The following is a 19,862-nucleotide window of genomic DNA, read 5'->3' as shown; positions in this document are numbered from 1 at the left end:
AAGGTATTTATATGGATAATCTTGGCTACAAACTAGAATCCCATGAGAACCCCTCTTCTCACTGATCTGACCCTGGAACATTGACTGCCCCACCCATCCCAATTGCACAGGCTATGCACTATAATATACAATACACTCCTTTCTTCTGCTTATCTATAACAGCACATCAAGGCTGAATGCCACAATCAAAATATTGTCAAAGCATTCAAATTATATGTAGTTAGCGGGCATGAGGGATTTGCAGAACAAATGAAGATTGTAACAAGCTGCCTTTCATCTCCGGTGGGGAGTTCTGAAGACCAAGTCCTCTATTGAAACTCTATGGGTGCTCGAACCTGCTTTCGTTCATCGCGTTTTCTCCTGGTGAACCAAGTGTGTTCTCTCAATCCCAGCCAATCGAATTGAAGCCTTTGCTCCAGATCTGCTAACCTTCTTTCCTGTCATGATCTTGACACCAGAGAGTTCAGTGAACCTGCTCCTTTACGGGGGCTATAAAGAGTGAATGGTTAACTCTCAAAGCTATAAAACCGGAACCGTGATAACGAGGAAAGTGGCTGAACTTCGCTCGAAGCTGGGAAAGTGTTGCCATACCTCCCTCCATTATCACATGGGAATTAAATCTGAGCTGATATGTCGCTCTATAAAGCAAATCCATCAATATATAATTCAGTGACCCTACTTGTTGAGAATTGTAAAGGCAATATCTTTATTCTGGACCTATTGGGAGTAATGGATCCGTAGCAAGAACTGCAGCTGGTTTCCTTATTGGTTGGCAGGTAGGAGCTAAACTATTGCTATCCTGCTTTGTGGTTCTCAGGTTGTCTGGCTCTCTAGTTGAATGGGTATTTCTCTGAATATAACATGTCACAGTACAGATGTTAAAAATCACACAACACCAGGTTATAGTCCAACAGGAAGCACTAGCTTTTGGAGCGTTGCTCCAAATCATGACAGTGCAGACAGTTCTCCTTTAGCTCACATGAACTGGGTGATTGTTACAAGGAGGTTGGATATGCTCAAAGGAAATTTGGCTTCTCTTAGATGAATTCATGCTTTCTGTTACCCTGACACAGTGGGGATATACTAGCCACTAGGCTGCATTGCTGTTATTCACTCTGCTCACTCTCAACAACTGAAAGGACAATATGAGATGGGTTGCAGTGCTTGAGATTGTCTCTCCACATTCAACTGTGGAGCATAATCCAACTGAGCAGATAAGGCAGCGAAATTCCTCAGGCCACTTGGAGTTTGTAGCGCTGGAATAGTATGCAGCAAACTCCTTCAGGCTGCAGGCTGTAGCATCTCCAACAGTTTGAGCAAACTGTGAGGTGGAGTAATTAGGGTTTTGGGTATTCTGCAGGCTAGCCTCCCATTGATCTGCAGGAAGAGTGATCCACTGTTTGGTAGCAGGGAAGGAAAGAATACACCATTCGTCATGATAATAGCAGATCCGGCGCTACCTGAAACTTTGAATCAATGCCAAAAAGTGAGCCACTCTGTATTACCATAGCAGAAAGCCTTTTAGGATTGAGCTCCTTGAGTAGACTGACTGTGAACATCACAGCTTCTCTTGAGCAGCTGCCTTTTGGAGGTCACTCAGCTCGAGAAGAAAATACTTGAGACAAACACAACACTGGGGTAATAATGAACATGCAAGTATTTGAGTAAGTCATAAAAATTATGACCCATGCTAAACTCTTTGCTTGTGAGTGTGTTCCTGTGGGGATTCTGCAATATTAGTTGATAGCTGTGGGCAGGCATAGTTACGTTGAGGATGGAAAACTGGGACGGGCATTGGAAATGAACTACAAAAGCATAGGAAACTGGAATGTTCACCTGGAATGCCCAAAGGGCTACGACTGATCGACAGTATGTGCTGCTGGTGATGATCCACTGGTGGTCACACATGAATGGAATGGCCATCTTTGCGATTCATAGAGGGAGAGGGGTTGTTTGAATGAGGCTGCAAAGGAACGGGTTTAGACATCAACTCCCTGGACTCGGATGAAGGCTGCAATCTGGACAAAGCCTTGAGTCAGGTCCTTCAGTTGCTGTTCACCTGCAGAGGAAGGAAATGGGTCACCTACTTCATGTCAACATCAGCCAATGATTGACTGATGTTAGTGATATCCCCAGTGGCAGATTGGAAGGAGGTGGTGGAAGCAATGGAGTTCAGACCCATGGTGGTACGGACTGCCAAGGGCAATGTGGCATTGACTGGTACTCCTCATGTGGCATTGACTGGTACTCCTCAGTGCACTGTTCGTCATAGAACTGCAGCCATGTTGCTTTATCTTCTGATGGGAAGGTAAGAATCCCTTTGAATACAATGCCCTTCCCTCTGCTCTCCTGCTAACTCTCCAGAGTCTCTGCACCTGCTTCTCCTCTCGACAGAGTACAATTCCCAGAAAGGTACCCAGGAAGAAAAAAATGTGATTATTTCAGTACTACAGGTGTCTGAACATTATCAATTCTGATGCTGTTACTGAATTTATTTATTTCTACCCATTAAATTCAGCCAGTAATGGTCAGATATGTTTCTGTTAGTGTTCTTTACACTCATGAATGCCATTTTGAACAGGTTAATGTCTGTGTTAAAACACTGCTGACAGAAATGTATATGAATACATTGCATGTGTTCAAACTGGAACATAATAGAGGTAAAACTCACGACTGATTAATCTTTAAAAGCTGCTTTATTTTATCTTATTTGTGAGATCTACTATGTAATATTGTTATAATATTGAGTATCAAAGGTTATTTGTCCCTCAACAGCACCACCGCAGGAGACCATTTGGTTTGTGATGCCTGCTGCAATTTTCCTACATTTCAACCATTGGTTTTTAAGATAAGGTGCATTGGTACATCCTGAAGCTGCTGAATCAATCTAAGTTCTTGCTTTCTTCTTTTCAAAGATGCAGTGCTTTTGATTTTGGAATGCTACAATTTTAATTCCACAATCACAAGGCATCCTTAATAACATACAAAACGCAAGTGAGGAGTGGCCAAGTGTGAAATTGTCCATTTTAGCAAAAAGAATTTTAAAAAAGCGTATTATCTAAACAGTGAGAGGCTGCAGAGATCTCAGAGCAAAGGTGTCTTAGTACATTATTCGCAGAACGTTCATGTGCAGGTTCAGCATGTAATCAGCAAAGCTAATAGAATGTTCAGTTTTATTGTGAGGGGAATTCGAATGCAAGAGCAGGGAGGTTATGCTTCAGCTATACAGAGCATGGGTGAGACCACACCTGGAGTACTGTGTACAGTACTCATCACTGTAGTTACGGAGGGATGTTAATGCATTGGAATCAGTTCTGAGAATGTTTACTAATATGGCGCTTGCCACACAGCAAACAAATTGCGAGTCGAATCTTAATAATATTACATGATATTACATGATTATTTAACACAATTAATATAATAATAATTAAATACTCTACAAACTAACAGTGTACTCTATAAATCTAATCAAATATTTTGTGCTTTAATTAACTCTGGATGATCATATACCAACACATTAGATCTTAGTCTTGATTCACGTGGCAATGATCATCTGGTCTTATTTTCCCAGTGATCCCAGGGGTGTCTTCTCTTCACAGTGGTTAGTCCTGGGTTACCATTCCTGAGGGTGGTGTTGTGGTGATTGTTAGAAGTCTTCACGCCCTTTTGGGAGGGTCTTTGATGTCCACCAATAGATTAATCAGGGTTTGATCATTCTGATTGATTTGACCCAACCAGATGTTGACATTCTGACATTCCATTTCTAGAGGTGTTGGACGCACATAGGTCAGGTAGCCCTCTCCAAACAAGGGTGTGAGGTGCTCCTGTGTCTGGTAAACAACTTGGTGTTTCTGATTGTCCTGGGGATGTCATTCAGGTCCATTCCGTTCCATTCAAGTTCAAGCATAATGTCTCATTTGTTGTCCACTTTTCATAAATCCATCATTTTGAGCAGCCCGTCTGGCCACATTAGATTAATACTAGCAATAAACAGATTGCCTAATGAGGAAAGGCTAGACAGGCAAGGTCCATACAATCTAGAGTTTAGAACAATCAGAGATGACTTATTTGAAATGTAAGACTGGGGAGATATAGAAAGCATGTTTCCTCTTGTGAGAGGATCTAGAACTAGGAGTCATTGTTCAGAGTCTCAGAATGTTTTGAATCCTTGGAATTCCCTTCCTCAAAAGGCAGTGGATGCAGAATCCTTAAATATTTTTAAAGCAAAGGGACAAAAGATTATCAGTGATATACAGGAATGTAGAATTGAGGTTAAAGTCAGATGAGCCATGATCTTATTGATTGGCAGAGCAGGCTGAAGGGCCAAGTGGCTTTCCTTTGTTTCTTATTCACATGACTCACCCCAACTTCCCTTCAACTGTCAGTTGATTCCCAGTCAAGCAATGCCTTGATTTAAAAATTCCAATTGTTGCCTTCAAATCTATCGCTAACCTCACACCTCCCTCCGTTTGCGATTTCCTCCAATGTATCACAATTTCTCCAAATCTGTTCTCATACACACTCCTTGGTATTATCTCTCCATCACTGGTGACCACTCCTACGTCTGCCTCATTCCCAAACTCTGGAGTTCCCCTACTGGACCCTCCCTTCTCCTCATTCTTTCTTTTCTCCATTAGATGCTCCTTAACAACCTACCTCTTTGACTAATTTCAACTTTTAATGTCTCCTCATGTGGATAAGTGTCAAATCCTGTTGAAAATACTCTTATCAAATGCTATGAGATATTGTATTTACTGAAGGCGCTGTGTAAATACAAGTTGTTGTTGGTTTAATGTATCATTTTACTGCTTGGGTGAGTATTAGTGATGAATTCTAAAACAGTGTTTTGAGTAAAGACGTTGGGACGTCATGTTGCGGTTGTACAGGACATTGGTTAGGCCACTTTTGGAATATTGCATTCAATTCTGGTCTCTCTGCTACAGGAGAGATGTTGTTAAACTTGAATGCATGCAGAAAAGATTTACAAGGATGTTGCCAAGGCTGGAGGGTTTGATCTGCATGGAAAGGCTGAATAAGCTGGGGTTATTTTCCCTGGAGCGTTGGAGGCTGAGGGGTAACCTTAAAGAAGTTTATAAAATCCTGAGGGGCATGGATCGAGTAAATAGCCAAGGTCTTTTTCCTATGATATGTGAGTCCAAAATGAAAAAGCATAGGTCTAAAGTGAGACGGCAAAGATGTAAAAGGGACCTAAGGGACAACTTTTTCACACAGAGGGTGGTGTGTGTATGGATTGAGCTGCCAGAGGAAGTGGTGGAGGTGGGCATAATCACAACATTTTAAAGACATCTGGATGGATACAAGAATAAGAACGGTTTATAGGGATATGGGTGAAATGCTGGCAAATGGGACGAGATTAGTTTATGACTTGGAGGTGCTTGGACTGGGGTGGACAAAGTTAAAAATCACACAACACCAGTTTATAAACCTATTGGACTATAACCTGGTGTTGTGTGATTTTTAACTAGATTAATTTAGGACATCTGAGTTGGACTGAAGGGTCTGTTTCTGTGCTAAAAAACTCCATGACTTTAGAACTCTGGTCATAGAGTCCGGTATATCCTCTGGCTGAAGGATATTGGACTGGAGAATATACACAGATTTACACACGGGCTGAAAGCTGCACTATGTAATCAAAGTGTTGGAGTGTTGCCACAAACTGCAGTGGTGTTTCAATCTTGAAGAGCATTGATTCCTTAATGTATTGCAATTTATACAATATATACAAATGGATTCATTCACTATGAGAGGTTTTACCAGCAAGAAGTAGTTGAGGAAACAGCTTGAGATAAGCTTTTGTAGTTATATCACATGACTTGATAAGATTTATTCCAGTACAGACTAGAGTGATGCATTGTAATTATGACGAGAGATGAGGTACTGGGCAAAGATTGAAACATCAATGCAGCATGAGAGTGGGCTTTTTGAATAATTCATACATTCTGGGCTGTTTATAAAATGCTGATATGTGTGGGTGCCAAAGTATTTCTAATGCAGACAGAATTCCTGGCTCCCCAGGTTAAAACAGGAGAAAGGCAAACACTCAGAAAGAGTCATCTGCACACCCTTTTTTCCTAAGCTCCGTTTTATCATTTATTCCAGTGGTTAGTTGCACTGTCTCCAATCTCAGTTTAATTCGCAGTGTTAGCTGTGCTGCAATGAGGACCACATTCTCCCCCTGACTCAGCAGGTAGATCCAGATTTCCTTGCCTGGACCTGAGCCAAGACTCCAGTACAAGATTAGAGAAATGGAGATGTCATTTTTCAATTGAGAGGTTAAACCCAAGTCTCATCTGTTCACTCGGGTAGGGGTAATAGATATTTGAAGAGGAACCATAGAATCTCTAAAATGTGGAAGCAGGCCATTCAGCCCATCAAGTCTATGCTGACCCTCCGAATAGCTTTCCACCCAGACCCAACCCCTGCCCTCTCCCTATAACCTGCATTTCCCATGGCTAATCTACTTAGCCTGCACATCCCTGGACACTATGGGCAATTTAGCATGGCTAACCTGGGCTGTGAGCGTAAATTGGAGCATCTAGTGTAAACCCACGCAGGCACAGGAGAATCAGTAAACTCCACACAGACAGTCGCCCGAGGGTGGAATCAAACCCGGGTCCCTGGCACTGTGAGGCAGCAGGGCTATCCACTGAGCCACCATACTGCTTGGAGAAAGGGAGTAGGGGAGTTCTCCCTGGTATTATGGGCAGTACTTATTCCTCAACTTGAGAATTACTATTGGCTTTAAAGTGCTTTAGTACATCCTGAAGTTATTAAAGAGCTAATATAATGGAAGCTTTTCCTTACATGTGCTTCCATATTCTTCATTTTGCCTTTCTTCACTCTAAATGCGGACTCCATTTATTTTGGCTATCAGTGTCCATGTGACTATCTGTAATCATGTTGGACTTTTCCTAAATATCCTTTCTCTTTGTAATCTCTGATAGAAACATAGACTGATCTAGCCAGATGAAAGCCATTTGGCCCATCATATCAGAGTATGGTCTTGATCCTCTGCCCTTTCACCATAACTCAGCAATCCTTTCCATTCCAAGTATTCATTTTTTGTACAATGTATTCCAGATCCTAACACTTCATCTGTTAACAATTGGTTCCTTCATGCCTCCCCTGAATCTTACACCACCCACTTGAAACTTATGTCCTCTTGTTAATGACTGTTCTGAACAGTTTCAACTTATTTATTCTGTCAATGTCATTGAACATTTTTGGAAATCCTGGACATTGTCCCCTAGTTCTTACCTGAGTTTGAATCCATTTTTAACTTAAACCTGATTAGTTCCAAATGCAAACAAGAAGGGCTGAGTGTTGCCTTCAAACGTTTTCCAACACCAGGCGTTGTATGGGTCCTTATCCAAATGGTGTTCAAGTTCTGCTCGACTGTGTAATCTTCCTGGAAGTGGCCGTTTAGTCAGCGAATTAACAGCTCGCCCCCATCCCAGTATTTCTGTCCAATTTGGGTTGGTGGGTCAGGCTGTGCAGGTAGAATGGGCCAATCAGAAAGTTCAAGATTGTGAATAGTCGCAGTTCCACTGGAACAGGTGGGTGTTGCCAGTGTGGAAATGTTTCTTCTGTTTTTTTCAGTAGCTGCCAAGCCATCATTTCACAATTGCGGGACACATCGATGGACCTCTGGCAGCCACAACTCCAGGTCAGGAGGAACAAACTGATGGATTTATTCAGGGCCTTGCCAGATTTGGTGGTAATGATGGTGGTAGTGGTGGGAAACATTGGTCATGATGGCATTATCAATTTGTCCCTGAGTCATCATTAACTTGTTAACTTAGCAGTTACAGGATGCATTCAAGTATACTGAGAGAAGTGAAAGGGGATTGAGGAGCCACTCCCTTAAGGTATGGTGCCAATGAATGTGAGAATTGCAAATATTACAGTTTAGTTCAAAATAAGTCCAACAAGTCCTGGCCATTCGGTGTATCCGTGGTAGCATTTAAGCTTTTAGAAATGATAATACCAACTCTAATAGGCCCTTGGTCAAATATGGATTTAATAAGGAAAATCAAAATATATTTGTTCAGGGCAAATTGAGGATGGATAAAGGGAATGCTGTTGATGTGTTGTACATGGATTTCCAAAAGGCATCTGATACAGCGCCACACAAGAGACATGTGAGCTCAGTTATAATCCTCATAATGAAAGGGCAGTTGTGACAAGGATAGAGAATTGGCTGACTGACAAGAGAAAGAGTGGATCATGGATATGTGTTGGACTGGGGGGAGATTTGTTATGGAGTTCTTCAGGTGTTGGGTCCCTTGGTCTCCCTGATCAATATTACTGACTTTTCGTTGGTGTCTGGGGTGCAAGTTTAAAACATGCAAGTCATATGAAACTTGGATGCACTGTGACCTCCGACTAGAAACTGTGTGGAACTTCAAAAGGATGTAGATAAACGGGTGGTAACTGAACCCTGATGTAGAGTGATGCAAAATGACTTACTTTAGTCGGAAGAATGTAGAAGGATAAAATAAACAGTACAATTTTAAAGGGGGTTGTTAGAGAGGGACCTGGATGAATATGTGCATAAGTCATTGAAGGTGGCTATACAGGTTGAGAGAGCATCCTAATATCATAGACTTTATTAATATTGGCACAGAATACAAGAGCAAGTATGTTCAACTTCTATTAAAAACTAGTTCGTCCTCAACTGGAGTATTCTGTTTAGTTCAGGGCACCAGATTTTACAGGGAGAAAGTGAGGACTGCAGATGCTGGAGATCAGAGTCAAGAGTGTGGTGCTGGAAAAGCACAGCAGGTCAGGCAGCAGCTGAGGAGCGGGAGAATCGACTTCGAGCATAAACCCTTCATCGCATTCCTGATGAAGAGTTTATGCCCAAAATATCAATTCTCCTGCTCCTCAGATGCTGCCTGATCTGCTGTGCTCTTCCAGCACCACACGCTCAACCAGATTTTACAGAAGATGTGAAGGAGTTAGAGAGTCTGCAAAAAACATTCACAAAAAATGGTTCTGGGGATAAGAAACTTTGGTTGCATGGATATATTAGAGAATTTGGACTGTTTCCCTTGGAGATGCAAAGGTTGAGAGAAGGTTTGATAGAGATGTGCAAATCATGAGGTGTCTGGACAAAAAAAAATGAGGGAGAAACTGTTGGCACTGGTGGGAGAATTGAAAAGGTGAGAGCACATATTGAATGCAATTGGCAAAGGAAGCAGTGGGGACCCACAGTACTTTTCCATGCAGTGAATGGACAGGAGCTGGGATGCACTGGCCCAGAGTGTGGTGGAGGCAGGGTCAATTCAGACATTCAAACGAGAATTGGATTATTTACTAAAAAGGACAGAGAGAGAGAGAAGGCAAAGGAGTGTAACGGGTGGATTGCTGCATCAGAGGGCTGGCACTAATATGATAGGCTGGATGGGCTCCTTTTACAATTGCAACATTTAAAAGCCACCTGGATGGGTACATGAATAGGAAAAGTTTAGAGGGATTTGGGCGAAATAGGACTAGATTAATTCGGGCATGGATGAGTTGGACCGAAGGGTCTGTTCGTGCTGTACATCTCTGTGAGTCTATGACAGTTCTGTGATTCTGTGGCATCTCTCTGCTGTTGTGGGATCCCAGTTCCCTTCAATCATAAATCTGACTGCAAATCCATACGGAAACAGGCAGGAACACTGACTGACAGTTGCCCAAGATTGGTTCAAATCTTCTTCCCCTCCAACTTTTGTTGCTAACTGTGCAGTATCTTTCCAAACCTCCCCAGAGCATTCGACAAGAAGGAGTGAAGGCACTGGAAAACATAAAAGGGAATTTCCCATCTCAGAAATGGCAAACAGGATTCACTTGCGCTAGATGAAGGCAGTACCTCAGGGCTGCAGGGGAGAAAGTCTGAGTCAGCCTTCCTGAGGACAGTGTTCACAGAGAGCGAGAGAGAGAGGTGGAGGGGGTGCGGGGGGAGGGACAGAGAAGAGGAGGAGGGCTGTTTCTCAATCTGTGCTGCGCTAGCATCCTGCCCCTTCACCAATGCTGTTCTGTTGCTGCTTGCCAGAGCTCCCCGCTGCAACCCACTCAGTTTCTTTCAGTTCGCCTCTGCTGCAGAGGCTTCGCTCTCATGTGATTACCACTCAGGAAATTCCTTGGCAAACACGCTTACAACCAGTCAGAGCAGAGGAAGACGGAGAGCCTTTTTTATTTGTATTATTTACAACAGCAAAGGTAAAGGAATTCTGTATCTTGGATCGGTTTGAGGAAAAAAAAACCCACAAAACCTCACTGGGAAGTATCAGTCTGCATCAGCTGCTTGAGCCCAGGTAAGCGTCACTGTGCCCGCATCCCTGCAGAAATCAGGTAACATTCTCAGCTGTTCTGGCTGACCCAGACCTCTGTTAAGGAAGAAATGCCTAAAACCTTGGTTGGCAAAAAAAAACCCACCTTGCTCGCTTCTGTCTGCATGCAGGCAAGAGCAGCATGAATTTCTGAAATAAACATTTGCAGTGTTGTGAGCATCTGACAACTATATGTCACCCTGACTGAACATGCAATCTCTAGCAGTCTGTCTTTAGGTTTTGCCTTATACTGGAAGTACAGTGCTAGTGATATTGAAAGGCATAACGCAGGGTGTAAGCTTAAATTGGACTTGACTGTCTATTTGATCTTTTTGGCACATATTAATTACTGCTCAGAGTTTGTGGTGAACAGGATCCTATGGGCGATTATTGCATGAAAAGGACCTGATCGGTTGTATTTTTGAATTGCTCCTCTCCTGAAATGATTGAGTTACAGAGCTGACCTGTACTTTCAGAGATCTGCATTAACCCTTTGGTTGCTGACAAACTTCTCTGACAAAGGGTAATTCATCAATGACAGGGGATAAGTGGATAACTCATATGAAGGCAGACATTAATGGGGCAGAGGTTATATAGAAAATAGTTCATAGCCAACAATATTATAAAGAGCAGATAATCTGTGTTGTAGTCAATGTTGTTTGAGGAAGCGATGTAAGCCAGAGGACCTCGTTGATTAGTGCAAGCTTGTAAGGAGATAGAGGGGATGACTCCAGGTGAATTGCTTTGTTGGGTGACAGTCCTCGTGTTCTGCAACAATTCTGCAAGTCTACAGTCTGAAACTGCTGTTGTAGGAAGACAAGCAGTGGAAAACCCCTCTTTAACCATAAGTCTGAACACAATTTGTACAGGAAAAGGCAGGAATGGCGACTGACAGCTGTCAAAGATTGAGTTAATCTTTTCTCTCCACTTTCGTTGCTGTTTCACAGTTTCATAACTGTTTCACACTGTGGTATCTTTCCAAACCACCTCACACCCCCTACCCTCTCCGTTACAAAGAGGGCTGAAGGGACTTTAAAGATAAGGCTCTAAGAGGGTCTCAATTAAACATTAAACAATAATTTATTACTGAAGATCGGCAGAACCGCTGGTGAAATTTCAGAATGATTAGGTAATGAGTTACATGAAAAATAAGTCCATACAATAAGGTACATTGAAGATGTGCAGTAGTAGGGAGCATATTACATGGAAAATAACTAGTGGATGAATTCTGAGATTAAAAGATGATCATTTGGGTTAGAACGCAGTTAAACATGGAAAGGATAATAAACATTTGGAAGTGAGTTAGAGATAGGGAATGCCAATGAATTACATGGAGGACAATGGGTGACATGACAAAGAAGCTGCCATCAGCTGTACATGTCACACAGTTAAATGATCAGTAGCAGCCCCTTGACAGTGAATTAAATAGCAGGGTAATAAAAACATGGCAGTGGCAAATAATAATAGACAGTAGCAGTGAGTTGAATCACGAGCAATAAATCAATTGAGGTGAATGAAATGGTCGAAACCTGGCAGTGAATTGTGTAGACAGTTAACAGCATATATTGAAACAGTGGCTACAGATTGCAGATATTACACCCTGTCCAAAGGAAAGAAGAAAGGGTTAAACCTGGTGGGTACAAGTGAATCAGTGCTGGGAATTTGACCAAGTACCATTTCCAAGGATATTTGAATGTATTGTACTGAGGTAAATGAGCACTTGGCAATAAATTTCAAAGAGGATAATGTTGTGCTATAAAGAGGATATCAACAGCTGGCTGTCACTTACAATGCAGGAGCTCAATACATTGACACTGGTGATGTTAAGTGTAGAATTCTGGGTCTGAGAACATGTTTTTCAACAGCGAGGGGTTATTATTCAACAACCTGCCAAACATCCTTAAATGTGTTTGGACCAAGAATCTCAGAGGGAGCAGTGAACAGGAATAAGTGAAGAGCTGAGCTGTTCATTACTTTGTTGGTTATCAGCCACATGAAGTGACTGTTGGTCAGGAGACAAAATCAATGAAATAAATTCCCAGTGAAAAATCACACTTTTATTCCATATGGATTGTCTGGATTTGAATGTTTTTCTCATAATAAAATTGACAAACACTGTGACAGCTTCCTCACTTCCTCTGTTTTCACTTAAAATCAATGCAATGCACCCAGCAGAAACTGGGGATATGTGTCAAGCTGTCTCTGTAAAATTAGTCACCAGGAATCTGTTACAAATGACCGCTTGCAATGTTAGCTTTTATTTTAAATGGGTTAGAATAACGGAGGGTTTTTCTCAAAGGTTGAAGAATTATTAAGTTACAAAAAGATTAAACAGCTCCCTCTGATGGCGTAGTGAGTAAATACAAAAAGGGACATAATCACTGAACCATTCAAATAATGATGTGAAGAGCTAGCTCATTGAAAGCACAGAATGAAGGCAATTGTATCTTTACCAAATTCACCAAATTCATCAATGATCCTTAGACTGTACCTTCCAAACCTAGGACCATCTAGAAGGACATGGGCAGCAGATACATGGGAACACCACCACCTTCAAGTTCCCCTCCAAGCCACTCACCATCCTGACTTGGAAATATATCGCCATTCCTTTACTGTCGCTGATTCAAAAACCAGAAATTCCCTCTCAGTTGGCATTGTGGGTCAACTCACAGCAATGGTTCAAGAAGCTAGCACACCACCACCTTCTCAAGGGCAACTAGGGACGGGTAATAAATGGTGGCCAGTTAGCAACACCCATGTCCCATAAATGAGTGGAAGAATAACTATTGAATCTGTACAAAAGGACATTCCTGTACAAGTTGACATTATGGACCATTGACGTGTGTCTCTTTGTAAGCTATCATCTCTTACCATCTTGTTTACATAGTTTTATTCAATAAAGTCTTCTTTATTACTCAAAAGTTCACTCACAAGTAAATCCCACATTGGTGGAAATGGCCACGGTAGCTTGGAATCAGAGGAAGATGGTAAGAACCTAATATGAAGTCCAGTGACTGGAAACCACCAGCCCCACTCAGTACTGCAAATCCAGAGGCAGGGAAATGGCCAAAGTAAAGTTCAGCAATGGTGGTGCCCAACTAGACATCAGCTTCAAGGCACATCTTGGCACTGAACCTTAGAACAGGAAAAAACACCCAAAAGGTGAAGAAAGGGCAGGGGAAGCCCCCAAGGCAGGACCCACGGTTAGCAACAGTAAGAAATCACTAGGCTGCAGTGATCAATAGATTTCCACATGCCAGACACCCCGGGAAGAGACTTATTCGAGAGAACACCCCTGTAGCATGAGGACAAAGAAATAATTCAGTTGTCTGGATAATGGGAAAAACTTTCCCTTTAATTGACCTTCTAGATTAGGTGGAGGGTGCTGTCAAGGCTGTGTATTAGCTAAGTTAGTGGTAACAGTTCAGCCGATATCATGTTGCAATAGCAGGTCTCAAAAAGAAGCCAGACAAGGGACAAGAGTGTATTGCATGTGATCAGCAACAGTGCGGACACCATTCTCAAGGAACAAGGTATTGTAGAAGAAAATGCGTTAAGGAATTATGCTGTTAAAGCATTCATCTTCCATTAGAGTTTGAGAAGAAATCCTATGTTAGACCTGGCAAAAAGTTAATACCGTAAGCAAGAGTCGATAAGAACATAAGAACAAGGAGCAGGCGCAGGTAATCCTGGCAATTCTGCTCTGCCATTCAATGCGATCATGACTGATCTCATCTTGGCCTCAACTCCACTTTTCTGCCCAATCCCCATAACCGTTTTGTAGCTGTGACTAGGTCAGTCGGATGGACCTCATAGAATATGAGTTCACTGATTGGGGCTGTGAATCTGGGAGCCTTGGCTGACAGATAGAAACAGGAGTGTCAGAGGTTCTCCTTACTCTGAGAACTGACTTTGAGGAAATTGGACCAATGTCCAGTACTATGTATGTGTAAATAAAGGGTGACTTGGTGATAAGCTACTGGCTATGAGGAGTTGTTCCACTTCTAACCTGTTACCAATTAAAAATCTATCTATCCCCTTCTCAAATTTATTCAGTATCCCATAACCCACTGCTCTCTGAGGTAATGACTTCCTTTGAGAGAAGCAATTCATCCTCATCTCTGTTTAAATCTGCCAGCCCCCAGCGTAAAACGTTGACCTCCCATTCAAGATTGCCTTGCAAGGAGAAATATCCACTGTGTGTACTCTGTCAATCCCATTAATATCTTATAAACCTGGATTAGACCTCCTTCCATTCTTGTAAACTCTAAGGAGTATCGGCTGAAGCTGCTCAATCTCTCCTCGTGAGCCGCATCTTTTATCTCTGGAATTAATCTATGAATGAATTCTTCTTGGATGAAATGATAGACTGCAAGATGACTTTTGGCAAACAGAGGTTAAAGAAATGGCAGACAATTAATTTTAAATTGGATTCTGGAGCAGAGCTTTCGATCCTTTAAGATGCTCTGGTTGAGACTAGGGATCCACTTTGAGACTTGGAAGGATACAAAAATCAGAGTAAGAAGCCAGATGCATGCTATATTTTGCTGCAGTGAAAAGGAGATCGCGAGACCTTATACATAATTCCTAATCATTTCAGTTCTTTATTGAGTGAAGCTGCTTGTGAAGTTTTAAATAGCCTTTGGTTGGCAAACACCAAAGACATTGGAGGAGGCTGGGGAAGAAGCCCACCTTCCACCATTTCTCCCAAAACAGAAACTGGAAATAGAAGGTAAAAGAAAGAGGTGGCCAGCACCCAAGGGTATTCCAAATGATTGTGTGGTTTTTCAGGTTTAGTTACAGAGAATGAACCCAGCCCACAGGATGCTCATTTATTTGAAACTAAAATTTCAGATGTTCCTGTACTGTCAGAGTCAGGGGACACAGTTCCTAGTCGCACAATGGTCTCTTTCAATCAGAACCAGTCCTCTCTTGAAGAAGGTAAAGAATAAATAAAATGATTTACTTATTCCACAGAACCTGCAGCAACATCAACAGTAGTCACCATTAGTTAGTGAAGTTTAGATAGTCAGATCACCTCTGGGAAAGTAGCCTTGTGTTGGTTCAGTCTATAGTGAAAGCAAGTGTTGCTTCAGAAATTGCTACAGCCGGTAAAGTCACCACAAAGTCTCAGCTGCTGGCAACAATGGAGTTAGCAAGAGCTCTGCGGTCATACCAGACTCAGAACTTGAAAACAATTGAAGCTTCAGTCAGGCTGGATGGAGCCACAGAGTCACAGGCAGAAGCCAATTGTATACAACAAATTATAGCAATGGTGCACAGAGAGCATCACTGTAAGTGTGGCGTGTTTACAGAAAAAAACTTCAAACCGCAGCAAAGGCCCATCGACGGAAAATGCAACAACTTCTAGTAACTAATAGGAAGCCACCCAGACAGACAGAGATGTTCAAGTACAAAGTGGATCTTGTAAGTATACAATGCGTTGAAATTGTTGATCATAAGAATATAAGTAATAGGAGCAGGAATAGGCCATCTGAGCCTGCTCCGTTATTCATGGATTCCACCTGCTCACCATAAACCTTAATTCCTTTAATGTTCAAATATCTATCTATTTTTGCTTTAAAAATATTCAATGAGGCAGCCTCAACTGCTTCACTGGGCTGAATGCAGATGCAGGGGAGCTGGGAGTCAGCCCAATGACCAGTCATTGGAGAAATGTCAAGGACATACACACATCCTACAAACTCTCTGAGAACCAGGTGTGTTGCTGGAAATCAGTCCCTGAAGCACAAAAGACACGTGGGGTTCCAGCAAGGGCAGTAGCAGTGTTAAATGTTCATGGCTGAATAATAATGGGAAAAAGAGATACAATAAAAGAACTTTGGGGAAGATGCAGAATGAAGAGAATTGTATCTTCTACTCTAAGTACAGCCACTGAACTGCAGTATAGGTCATGGTGACCTCAGTTCACATGGAGCTGGAGGCTGAGTCTGCAGGGCTCCAAGTCTGACTTTCTCTTTTACCATCCTGATATAGTTCTGTTCAATTAAACCTATTGCAGTTCACTCACAAGAATGTAGATCTCACATTACTACATTTATAATTGATCCATATTCTTGCTAAGCTGAGTAAGTGCATGACCATGCAGCACTCTGCAAGATATTATGCCCACCTTGTATTCTGATAAATAATATGTCTGTATAGACACACGCAAAAAATATAATAGAACCATACACTCAAACAAAGCTTTGACAAAGGATCAGTTACACTAGAAATGTCAGCTCTTTTCTCTCCTTACAGATGCTGCCAGACCTGCTGAGATTTTCCAGCATTTTCTCTTTTGGTTTCAGATTCCAGCATCCGCAGTAATTTGCTTTTATTCAAACAAAAGGATGTGCACAATAACAACATTTAAAGGGAATATTGCTCCTGACCCTAGAGTGCCCCAAAAGATCTCACAGCCAATGAAATGTTCTTGAAGTGTAGTCATTGTTGTTTTCAAATTTCTCCAATAGCCTTGCCCTTTACTATCTCTATGAAACCCTCCAGCAATCCTCTGCAATCTCTGAAATCGGCCAATTCTTCCTGCCTCTTGTACATCCCTGATTTCATCATTATACCATTGGCCTTCGCCTGCCTAGGCCCTCAGCTCTGAAATGTCTTCTCTAAACCTCTCTGCATCTCTGACCCCCTTTTATATATGGAACCAATCTCTTCAAACACACACCTTCCCATCCGTATGTGGCTCAGTGACATCGAGTCATGGAGTTATACAGCTTGGAAACAGACCCTTTGGTCAACTCATCCATGCGGACCAGATATCCTAAATTAATCTAGTCACGTTTGCCAGAATTTTGTCCATCCCTCCAAACCCTTGCTATTCATATACCCACCCCGATGCCTTTTTAATGTTGTAGTTGTACCAGCTCATTCCATACATGCACCACATCTTTCCCTCTCACTTTAAACCTGTGGCCCTCTCTCTTTGGACTCCCCTATCCTCGGCAAAAGACCTTGGCAATTCATCCTATCCATGCCCCTCTATAGGTCACCCCTTTGCCTGCAACATTCCAGGGGAAATAGACCCAGCCTATTCAGCCTCTCTCTATAGCTCAAATCCTCCAACCTCAGCAACATCCTTGTAAACCCTTTCAAACTTAACAACATCCTTCCTATAGCAAGGAGACTAGAACTAAATGCAGTATTCCAAAGTGGCCTAACCAATTTGTTGTACAGTTGCAACTGAGCATCCCAATTCCTATAGTCAATGCACTAAGGGGAACAGTAATGGAGCCTCACCATATTGTTTATGTAACATGGGAACTCAAATTGATAACTTCAGTAGAGGCTGTGGCATGGTCTAGATAGACTGTGGTTGTGATGTGTAGCTGCTACCTTGGCTTGTTCCTTTAAAATTATGGCTCCAATAGACACCTCCATGGAGCTATTGTAGGCTGAGGTCATTCACAGAACTGTTACAATTGAATGGTGATATGAGGATCCAGATCAGTGACTCACTCTCCATTGCAAACCTTCTGATGAATGCAATGCAATGTTAGGAACAATGTGACATTGAAAAAGTGATTTCCCTGAGTGGTTTTAATTCTCGTAATTAACCACACTGTGGTAATTCTATGCCCTGAGTCTCATTCACTAATTGGGAAGACCTTGGGAACCTGGAAGAACACAAGATTTAAATCTCCCATATTGATAAAAGGAATTTAATTCATAGTAAATGTTATCATAACGGTACATTTAATTAATTTACTGTAAACCTTGACCTCTTAATATCCTTATTGCGAAACTAATTTTCAGTAGCAAGTAGCAACCGTAGTGGGAGACTTATAACAATGGCCTGGACAAATTGCAAACATATTTTGATCTAATTGATTTTAGCTTTTGCTTTATCTTCAACCGTGATTTGTCACTTTCATGTATCCTTACTATGTCATGACATGATCCTTCTCACATCTGACTCTGACTAAATGTGATTCAAAATCTCCCTGGCAATTCAGTTCTGATTTTGTCCTTCTGCAGGGAGATGAGGTTTGACTCAACCCAATGCATTGTGAACCAGGCACTAAGAATTTGTACAAAGTATGACACAAGAAGTGTGACTGACAGAACTGTTAATACAAGCAGACTTTTGCACTCAGCTTTTAGCTCTGACAAGATCCAGATTGATGCTAAAAATAGTGTCTTGTCCCGCATGCCTCTCTCTTGCCCCCACCCTAAGGGATTTTTGGGGAGGAAAGATAGGGGCTATTCATCACACATGGTGGTTAGCTGATCTGACGTAAGGTTACCTAAGGTCAATTGAAAAAAGCTGACTGGCATTTTCCAGTAAGCCTCCAGGCTCCCAAAGGCAATAGAGGCAAATTCGGATGCTGGAAGCAGACCTGGCTTCAAAAGCTATCTTTCACGTCAGATGTTAAAGGAGATTGGAGAGAGTGTTGCCATTTTCAAGTATCTCTCCCTTACTCATCTTCCAGTGCAACCTACAGCTGCTTTCAAGTTGTAAGGCCGCAGATTGACCTTCCCATTTCCAAAGCCCACTGACCATCTTTAATTGGACAGACATTCTGCCCTCTGCCCATTAATTGGACTCCGTGGGGAAGATCCCAATGAGAGCCTGTCTCTCACTCAGTCCATCAGACCCACTTGTCAGACCAAAGAGAAAGTTGCACTCTTTGTATCATATCTCCTGCACACACTGAGTCAGACATTAGAGAGTTGAACAGTGGGAAGAGGGATATATGCTTGCAATTTTTGAGAAGATTTGTAGCTCAGGTTGAGGTTCTGGTTGTAAGTTTGCTCATTGAGCTGGAAGGTTTGTTTTCAGATGTTTCATCACCATGACAAGGTAACATCATCAGTGAAAGCCTCTGGTGAAGCGCTGGTGTTATGTTCCGCTTTCTATTTATCTGCCTTTGTTTCTTAAGGTGGGTGATATCATTTCCGGTTCTTTTTCTCAGAGGATGGTAGATGGGGTGCAAATGGATGCGTTTATTGATGGAGTTCTGGTTAGAATGCTAGGCCTCTAGGAATTCCCATGCATGTCCCTGTTTGGCTTCTCCTACGATGGATGTGTTGTCCTAGTCAAAGTAGTGTCCTTGCTCATCTGTATGTTAGGATACTAGTGATAGTGAGTCATGTCTTTTAAGTGGCTAGTTGATGTTCATGTATCCTGGTAAGGATACTGTTAATAGCAGAAGCAGTAATGCAGAGACTTGAGCAAATAGCTCTCCCAACTATTCAACCCAAATTTTGGGTCCGCTACGTGGATGACACCTTCGTGATTACAAAACGGAACAAATTAGAGGAAACCTCCAAGACCACCAACAATACCCTGACTGGCATAAAATTCACAAACGACAGGTAGAACGACAACAGACTCCCATTCCTAGATGTCACAGTAGAACAAACATTTAACGGAGAACTTCAAACCAGCATCTGCAGAAAAACAGCACACAAAGACCAAATAGATTAGATTAGATTAGATTACATTACAATGTGGAAACAGGTCCTTCGGCCCAACAAGTCCACACCGACCCGCCGAAGTGT

General features: G+C 42.1%; 1 protein-coding gene across 6 annotated transcripts in view; it reads left to right on the top strand.

Annotated features, from left to right (window-relative positions):
* Nucleotides 1–698: 698 nt before the first annotated feature.
* LOC122562798 (apoptosis-inducing factor 3) overlaps nucleotides 699–19,862 on the top strand; it is a 138,469-nt gene continuing 119,305 nt past the window's right edge. For 4 of the 6 annotated variants that reach the window (XM_043716022.1, XM_043716021.1, XM_043716019.1 and 1 more), the window contains exon 1: nucleotides 10,058–10,322. The gene's annotated coding sequence lies outside the window, so the exon portion shown is untranslated. Of the gene's footprint in view, nucleotides 777–7,676; nucleotides 7,688–7,826; nucleotides 7,890–10,057; nucleotides 10,323–19,862 lie in introns of those variants that run through there. The other 2 variants (XM_043716017.1, XM_043716018.1) reach the window with 2 other exon arrangements.

This window comes from Chiloscyllium plagiosum, chromosome 25 (assembly GCF_004010195.1).
Source record: "Chiloscyllium plagiosum isolate BGI_BamShark_2017 chromosome 25, ASM401019v2, whole genome shotgun sequence".
Classification (NCBI taxonomy): Eukaryota; Metazoa; Chordata; class Chondrichthyes; order Orectolobiformes; family Hemiscylliidae; genus Chiloscyllium; species Chiloscyllium plagiosum.
The sequence above is the reverse complement of the archived record's forward strand: the minus strand, read 5'-3'. Positions and strand labels throughout refer to the sequence as shown.